A 9770-nucleotide genomic window follows, 5' to 3' on the forward strand; every position below is an offset into this window, starting at 1 on the left:
ATAGGAAGAATTATGGATTGAATTGTATTTACTGCATCTTGTAAAGCGCTTTGTGATGGTGGTCCACTATGAAAGGCTCTGTATAAAATAAACGTTGATTCATTGATAATATTCCAATCTTTTTTCACACCCCAAAATTAACTAGAAACACGAGTGTCGTTTAGAAAAAAGTGTAGGGGCAATTTGAGGGCATAAATCTCACATTGTAATTCTTAACTTGCCACATATTACCCACTCCGGATAGACGTGGCGGTGTTGGGGGGAGACTGAAAATCATGTGAAGGCTACTGTAGGCTAATTAGCCTTAGGCATATGGAAAACTAACATGTTGCCTAAATGTAAATTCTACATTTTGGGAAAATGTCGCCTGCTCAAAAGACAGCGGCCCCTTTCATATATATCGTGATTATATTATTGTGCAACTGTGGGTTGTTATACCAAGTGACGTACATAGTTAATAATGAACTAGCTGAATTGAGTTGATATGAGAGATACTGTGCAGCTTAATATCCATTGTAAATACATTGCCTGACCTGTGAAATACTCCCTTCGATATATTGTACCAGCAACAGCTACAGTCGTGCGTTGCTGTATAAAACATATCTACTGACACTGAATCATGAAAATGCCCCAGCTACTTGCACCACACACGCCAACAGGACTAACCAGGGTTCAGAATCTCAGCAATGGATCGGTGGTGTCCGCAGTTCACAATTGGTTGAAGTAAATGTCAGTCATCACTCCCCTCATCCGCAGATGGACTTCCCCTATCAAGGTAGGTTGTGCAGTTACCGATGCGATGCAGTGTTAACTTAACAAACTGAATCAATCCAGCATCCTTTTAAAGTTCAACACAGATTTACCAGTCAATAACAGCAACTACTGTAGGTTTCATAAACAGACGAGACATCTACATACCAACCAGTGTGACAGAATAAACTGGCAATAATAATTTAGTATTTATAGTATTCTAATAATAACACCTGAGTATTGCAAATTCGTTTTCTTTTTAATGTTAACTGGATATTTTGGGTGGCGTGTGAATGGAATTTAAGTGTATTTTATCTGGTGGCAATAAACTATTAAACTATATCCCACACGAACAATCGGCTTTGTTAAAAGAGGGAAACAATAGAGGTAGGCGTTTTTAATATGGGGTTACTGTACTTTAAACTGAGGTAATAAACCGTTATCTGTAATAACAGTGAGTAGTTATAATGCTTGGCTGCGAAATCGTAACGTATGGATTATATATTTGAAAATGAATTTGCTGCACAACAACGCAGATATTTGCATCACGTTTAGTTCGACCACATGAGTGTAAAACCTAGACACTCTAAAAACGATAGTACTAGGTACAATTGTATATCTTGTCATCAAAAAACAAATAGGCTGTAGAATGCAGTAATTCAGCCGGTTCTGCAAATGACAGACATGACATGTAATGATTGTTTCAGCCTGTAGGGGGCACTAACGTGTCATCAGAAAGCCACAGTGTAGATGGGAAGGGTATTGGCAGTCTATATTAAAACGGTCTGTTCTTGCTGTTCAGTTTGAAACTATTAGACGTTGTCTGGCTTTGTTTGTGGGTTCATGTGATAGAGGCGTAGCCAAAAGAAAGACTAATTTTCAGCCCAAGGTTTGTATTATGTTTTAACTCTGCCCTTCATAATCACAGTTTAGAAGAAACTAGATTGAATGTAATCCTCAACAGTACAACAATTACCAGTGCATCTGTAGTTAGCGCTTATTTATTATCCTAATGTATTAGGAAATGATTAACTAATACATGATAGAAAAAAAAGTGGCTACATGTGATTGAAATCTCACCTACTAAATTTAGACGGTAATATATTCTATCACTTATCTTGACAGTTGATAAAGAAAGACTAACTCTTGTCGCAAATCTATTGCTTCATCGACAATAACCAATCCTTCTAATACAAACCACAGTTTTTATACACTGTTTTGTAAAATAATCTCTCTGTTAGGCTTGTCTCCCTAACCACTTCTGGTAAGCACCTTGTTCAGTCCAGCTGGACACTGTTTTCATGCAGATTATTTTTTTATGTTTCGTTGTTTCTGTGAAAGCCTCTATCCTGTATAGCTCATGACTGAGCCATTGAATTGATTTGAGCTACTTTTCGTTTCTACATGTTTTTTTTTTTTTTTTTTTTTTTTTATAGAATACAATTTCTAGTAGTCAAATTGTTTAGTAAAGTTCCCACTGCTGCACAAGTACACAACCACTATGTTGAAGGTAGAGACTGGGGTTGTGCAGAGAACCATTATGTTCTTTACCAGAGTGGGTTAACCCCTTAAGGTACACAAGCAACTGAGCGCTTGATCAAACGTTTTCTTCTTAAGATGGTTTCTTCTTAAAACACATTGGACTCAACTATCAAGAGGAAACCCCATTTGGGTGGGTAGAGCCAACCTGTCAGTTCATTTTAAACACTGTTTGGTGCACCTCATTGCATAAATAAGAAGGCATATGTGGGACACATGCACTCTTAAAGGGTTAATCATCCCCTCTTATAGAGTTATGCTCTGCAAACTGGCTCATGTTCCAGTCATGGTGTTCCCAGTATATGATATTATATATATGTGACCTATAATATATATATATATATTAATATTTCTATCTTCAAGAAGTAAATTATATCACAATATATAGAACACCATTACATCATGCAAGAATAATCATGAATTTGAATATAAACAATAACAAGTACCTCCAATGTTTTGATTCAAACACATGCTCCCTTGAGAAAGATATGTACAACATATCGAAACATTGTATATATAGTTTCTGTTGCATATTTGGTTCTGTTGGATGGCCTAAAGTCATAGAATACATTAAAGTCACCCTATACCGACCAATGCTAATTCCTGTTATTTGCTTTTCGTGGTTCCCTGGTTCAGCTGTACAAATGTAACTGCCCAGACGTGAATACTTACTAGGAGGACACTACAGCTTGAGGACCACCTCTCCGATTTACCACAGTTCACACACTGCATTGACTAGATGGTGCTGTCTGTGCAATACATGGCACTGTCTGTGTAAATTAGTTGCTGTGTCAATGGACATTAACATTTTATTGGTATCATTAGAGGTTAATGGTGACCTAATTTGTGTCTCTGAAAACATATTCTTGCTCAGAGGAAGACAGCTTGGTTAATGAGCTGCCTCATTTTGCACATTTACAAATTAGAAGCATTCTGTGTTCCAGGAAATGTAATGAATCCTTGTGAAGCCTCTTTTATATCACAGCCCTTGGACTAAGGGGTATGATAGGGTTGGATGGCCTAGCATACATTATTATCCCCAGCGATGCACATGCGTATATCTGTATATCTGCATAACCACTTATTAAACTGGGATGAAACTTGGTATTCATATTATTCAGTAGCAGTTACTGGGAATATCAGTTTGCGAGGCTATACAGATATTCCTCTCTGTTCAATTCAGCACACAAGCACACAGTCTTTTAATCAAATCATTAAAACCACAAATAAGCAGCACATTTCAGAGCAACAGCACCAGCACTAGTTAAAAGTGCACATAAACAAACCGTTGCCTCCTTGTTTGAGACTGTTCCATACAGTCAATGGCAAAAGTCTCCAGCTTGCAGGCAATATGAGGGCTTTAAAAGCCAAAGCTCTTTGCTCTTTGGGTGACAGATATAATAAGCACACTGCCTGATCTTAATCCACGTCTACTCTGCCTACTGTAGTATCAGTGAGGTTATCATTTAAAAATAAAATGGTTCCAGTTGTTCCAAAGACTGAGCCATGCCAAGGTGTTGCTACAGTAATCTACGGTGACACTTGCCATGTTGTTGCACAGTGTGTTATCTTGTAAAGGACAATATTACCTGATAGTTAAAGTAAGCTTTGTTTCTGCACAAGAACCCTTGTTAATTGTGTTAAGATCCTGTCAATAATCAAAAGACAACTGGGGTATCAACCCAAACACCAATATCATTTACAGCCTCCAGTGTAGACCCATATCTAGCAATACACACAGCTTCTTAGTCTGTTAGGTTGTAATGAAAGCCAACACTCATTTTAGTTTAACTGGTATTAGGAAGCAGCTTATATTAAATAAGGTTATACTGGAGCTCAACATATGTAATAGCAGCCATTACATTATGGGTTCCCTGAATGGCGTGTAAGTCATGAGAGCTGCATTGGCCTTTGCTTTCCTACAAGGTTAAGTAGGGAAACCTAATGGCCAAGTTCACAATGCTCCAGCAACCACTGCTGGCCAGGGACTTCCCAGGGCTCAGTAGCTTGGTAGCATAGATTCAGCTGGTGAAACGAGACAGCTGGCGTAACAGCGTGAGTGGAGCTTTGATACTCAGGCATTCTGATCGTTAAGTGAGGTGCAACAGTGAGGCAGCATTGAATTATCTGTCATCGAAGAAGGTGATATTATAGATGTGGATTTCACCCACAGATCCCCATCATGAGTATCAGGATCTGGATGCTAAAACACTAGCCTCTGCTTACTATTGCATCATATTTAATAACGGAGCAAGTCTTTTACTGATAGTTTTCTGATGCTCATGCTAACAATTTCATACATGTTTTGTAATGGTGAATACCACTGTCAAATGAAATGTGAATGTTCTGGCACATCTCTAGATGTAGAGAGCAAATCCAAACTCAGACCAGGATTACAGCAGACACAGCTAGTAAGATATTTTGCATGCATGTGTACCAAACACGCCAGTAAATCCAGGCATTTATAATTTGCTATATTTGTTTTATCAAAAATTACTTTTACTCCAGCTTCTAGATTGTATTTATCCATTTTAAGATTAGTTTTATACAACCATTTATTTTTTCATTGAATCTGTACTCTCCATTGTATGCACCCTGTTTTGAAGCAAGTGCAAAAGCAAATGAACTGTGAGGAATACAACTATTGTCATGGTATAAAACTAGCTCAAAACAAGAATCTGAACTCAAGTGGACCCCTGAGGTACTTCAACCTCTTACATCAATGACCAATGTCATTTAAATATCTTTGGAAATCCCTTCAAAAACACTTTCAAATTAAGAAAACATTATCCCAAAAATATATACAAAATGAGTTCAAAGGGCATCCAAGTGGGTATTGCCCCTCCATACACGGCTCTTCCTTTGCAAGCACATCTGCAAGGACGTCTGCCCTGGCACCATTTATACGTGTCGTCAGCCAATGAAAGAGACTCCTCCCCAGAAGTGGATCCAGCTGTGGCATTAAAGAACAATTGAACTGTGTTTCTTCAGTGGGTTATTGATGCTTTGTAACGTTAATGATTAGATTTCCTCTGTTTGCCCTGTGGCCCTTTTCATTACTTCAAGGAACATCTATCAATGGAATTTGTCAATTGACCCTATAGGATCTAATTTGTGACTAAGTTTCAGCATTTCCTTCACATGCTGATACAGACCATTGGTCTGTATTGACTACTATGTGACAAACATTTTCACATATAACCTATAAGAACAGCATGGGAACTGCCTACAACTTCAGAAAAAGACACAGGAACAGTAATCGATGCCTCATTAAATATATGCTAAATATTTTAATGAACCATTCGTCTCACCAGTGCAATAGAGGTACCCGAAATAATTTTGTTTTTTAAGAATACAAAATACTATCATTTTTGACTGGGGACTGGGTACTGTATTTGGTGTATACAGAAGAGGGGTATTTATTTAGTGACCACTATATAATGTTGACAGCCCCTCAAATTCATGCAGAACATTTTAATGTGTAAATCAACTTATAAGTGTGGTAGTACCATCCCAAAGTATTATTACAAAATGCATATTGACTTACTCCCCTCCCAATGAAATGAAATAACCCAATGAGTTTCTGCAATGGTGACAATGAAATAACCCAGTGGGTTACTGCAATGGTGACAATGAAATAACCCAGTGGGTTACTGCAATGGTGACAATGAAATAACCCAGTGGGTTTCTGCAATGGTGACAATGAAATGAAATAACCCAGTGGGTTACTGCAATGGTGACAATGAAATGAAATAACCCAGTGGGTTACTGCAATGGTGACAATGAAATAACCCAGTGTTACTGCAATGGTGACAATGAAATAACCCAGTGGGTTACTGCAATGGTGACAATGAAATAACCCAGTGGGTTTCTGCAATGGTGACAATGAAATGAAATAACCCAGTGGGTTACTGCAATGGTGACAATGAAATGAAATAACCCAGTGGGTTACTGCAATGGTGACAGTGAAATGAAATAACCCAGTGGGTTTCTGCAATGGTGACAATGAAATGAAATAACCCAGTGGGTTACTGCAATGGTGACAGTGAAATGAAATAACCCAGTGGGTTTCTGCAATGGTGACAGCCACGACTGATAGCATTCTGGGTCCGTGCATTTATGAGATGGCTTGCTCATGAATCTTCTGCACACATTTCAATAGGGGATGCCAAAGTATTAGGTATTGGGGTGAAAGAGGCAACACAATATTGAGATGGTTCATACCTCCAACATCAGGGATTCCCTCCATAAGACGATAGGTAGTGTTCAAGTACGTTCCCACTGTAACTACTTGAGGAAAACTCCCCCTGCAGGTTTGTCTCAGTAGTGTGTTATATTGTATTGTTTGGGGTTGTTTGTCTTACTGTAAAATAGACTATAACGGAATTTCAGGATTGTGGCTAGAATAATAGGTGTAGAAAATCTACAGTGGCTCTGCAGTATATACAGGATCAAACTTTTTCTCCAATTATTTATGCTTTACAAATACATTTATGATTTCCAAAAACATTTAACAAATGACTATACTTAAAGATTAAATCAGTAGGAATAAATGGTTAAGTAACAGCATGCATTCATAACTGGTTGCATGATAGAAAGCAGAGAGTTATAATTAGAGGCTAGGCATCAAACTGGAGGAACATAACAGTGTGGTACCACAAGGATCAGTATTGGGACCATTGTTATTCCTAATCTATGTAAATGACTTGAACTAAGACGTAATCAGTAAACTATGCAAATTTGCAGACGACACAAAACTGGGAGGGGTAGGAAACTTCCAATCAGCAACTTTAAAAATGCAAAGAGATTTAGACAAGATTCAAGCTTGGGCTGACACATGGCAGGTGACATTTATAGGAATAAATGTAGTCAAGCACATAGGGCAAATACAGTATGAATATTAATGAAATAGAGGAAGCTATGTACGAAAAGGACTTGGGGGTAGTACTGGATTAATCTCTTAAGCCATCTAGACAATGGGGAGAATCTATAAACAAAACAAATATAATGTTGTATAGCCAAGTCAGTTGAATTCAAATCTAGAGGTTATATTACAATTATATAATGCACTGGTATGAGCACACCTAAAATACTGTATACAGCTCTGGTCCCCATATCAAAGAAAAGACATAGAAGAATTGAGAAGAGTACAGAGGAGAGCAACATGATTAATTCTAGGATTAAAAGGCATGTCATATGAAGATAGACTGAAAGAGCTGAACCTATATAGCCTAGAAAGAAGGAGATTCAGAGGCGACTTAATTTGGTATTTAAAATGGTCAAGGGGTTAACAAAGTAACTGCTGAGAATTATTTTTCACAGGCCACAGAGAACAGAACCAGGGACCACATGAGGGAGCTGAGGAAGGGCATATTCAGAACTGAGGGGAGGTGCTTTTTCACAGAAAGGACGGTGTACCATTGGAGCAGGCTGCTGGACAGAGTTGTTGAAGCAGAGACTATCGGATCCTTCAAGAAAAGACTGACCATAATAAGACCTTTAGCTAGCTGCCTGGAGTAAAGGCGGTCCGTCTAGCCATGGATTCCCAGAGGTTTAATTTCCCCTACTAACTAAATGGTTAGGTTTTTCTTTTTGTTTTTCTTCTCCTGAGTGCTAACAGACCACGCTGGCACCAAAGCGAGCGACCATAGGTGGGCCGAATGGCCTTTCCTCGTTCTGGAATTTCTTATGTGTCATTTACTTTTGAACAGACATGCTCTGAGGTAGCTAAATGTATTTGGAGGGAATGTGAGGAAAGCTTTTTCTCAGTGCCCCAAGAGTAACACAAAATGCAAGGGGTGTATTCAATTGATCAAAAAAGCTTTGGATTGAAATACTGTTTCTCATTTAAATCATTCAAATATGAGTTTTTTTCATAGATTCTTACAGAAAGAAATAAACCTAATGGACTGATAGGTAAGAAAATGACATTTTATTATACACGCTTGTCTCTAAAAAAAAAAGTGGTGTTATAATGACAAGGATTTTTGATGTACAGCTCAGGGACAGAGTGTGTTGGGATTCTGAAGTGGAGCTGCCTTATTCCAGACCTTATATTTGACATTTATAATTGCAATTATCATACATGCAGCAGATACAGTAAGTGTAGCCAAGGATGTTCTCCCATTGCAAACAGCATACGCTTTTAATGATAATGAAGACTATCATTTCTATCATTATCAGGACATTTTTGATGGACAAGATTATCTTTTTTTTTTTAAATGAATGGTCCAGTATTGCAAAATGGTAGGGTGGCAAGAAGGAAGCCTTACTTCGGTAATGAGTTCGTTCTTTCTGTTAGAAAAAAAGGTTAATCCTGTTTGAAATATGCAAAAAAAAAAAAAAAAACACTCAGGAGATTCTGTAGCCATGTGGCAAAAAGTTTTGTGGTCTGATGAAACTAAAATGAAAATTTTTGGCCTAAATGCAAAGCGTTATGTCTGGCACAAACCCAACACAGTGCATCACCCAAAGAACACCATCCCTACTGTGAAGCATGGTGGTGGCAGCATCATGTTATGGGGATGTTTCACATCAGCAGGGACTGGGGCACTGTGAACAGGATGGCTTTGCAGGGGTGACGTCAGACCAGAAATGCAGACTCCAAACAATGAGGAATGGGATGTGAATCTCTGACTATGCGCGTCCAGAGTTTTATTGTAAATAATAAAGAAACAAAAGACAAACAAAACAAAGGGTGCTTTGGCCAAACAAACAGACAGACAAAAACGGACGTGGACGAACCCAACAAACAAGTACTGTGCTGGAGCTTCCAGCACACTGTACCAATGGCTATTGAAATTAAACTCTCCTCTCTCTCACCCGTTCTCCACTTCCCAAACACACAACCCTGAGTGAGTGTAAACATGCTGTTTTTATGTTGTTTTCTGGAGTCTTGGTACAACTGCACGTAAGTGTATTTCTCCGTGCTCACATATTACATTTTACCTGCATGTGAAGTGTTGTGCAATCCTCGTACCTAAATGCAAACATACATTTTAAACACTTGTGCTCGTAACCCATATTTATATCCTGTGTATTTTATACATAAACACCAACATTAACACACTACATACAAAATAAAACACTTAATAAACATAAAGGGGCAGGACACTCCGCCACAGGCACTTGTCATGAGAGAAGGGAAAATGAATGCAGCAAAGTACAGAGTAGTCCTTAAGGAAAACCTGCTGCCCTCCAAGAAAGCTGAAACTGGGACAGAAGTTCACCTTTCAGCATGACAACGACCCAAAACACACAGCCAAAGCTACACTGGAGTGGCTAAGGAACAAAAAGGTAAATGTCCTTGAGTGGCCCAGTCAGAGCCGTGACCTAAATCCAATCAAAAATTTGTGACATGACTTGAATATTGCTGCCCATCAGCACACCCCAAGGAACTTGACAGAGTTTGAACAGTTTTGTACAAAGTTGGTAGAGACCTATCCCAACAGACTCACAGCTGTAATTGCTGCCAAAGGTGC

The sequence above is a fragment of the Polyodon spathula genome, chromosome 1 (assembly GCF_017654505.1).
Source record: "Polyodon spathula isolate WHYD16114869_AA chromosome 1, ASM1765450v1, whole genome shotgun sequence".
Classification (NCBI taxonomy): Eukaryota; Metazoa; Chordata; class Actinopteri; order Acipenseriformes; family Polyodontidae; genus Polyodon; species Polyodon spathula.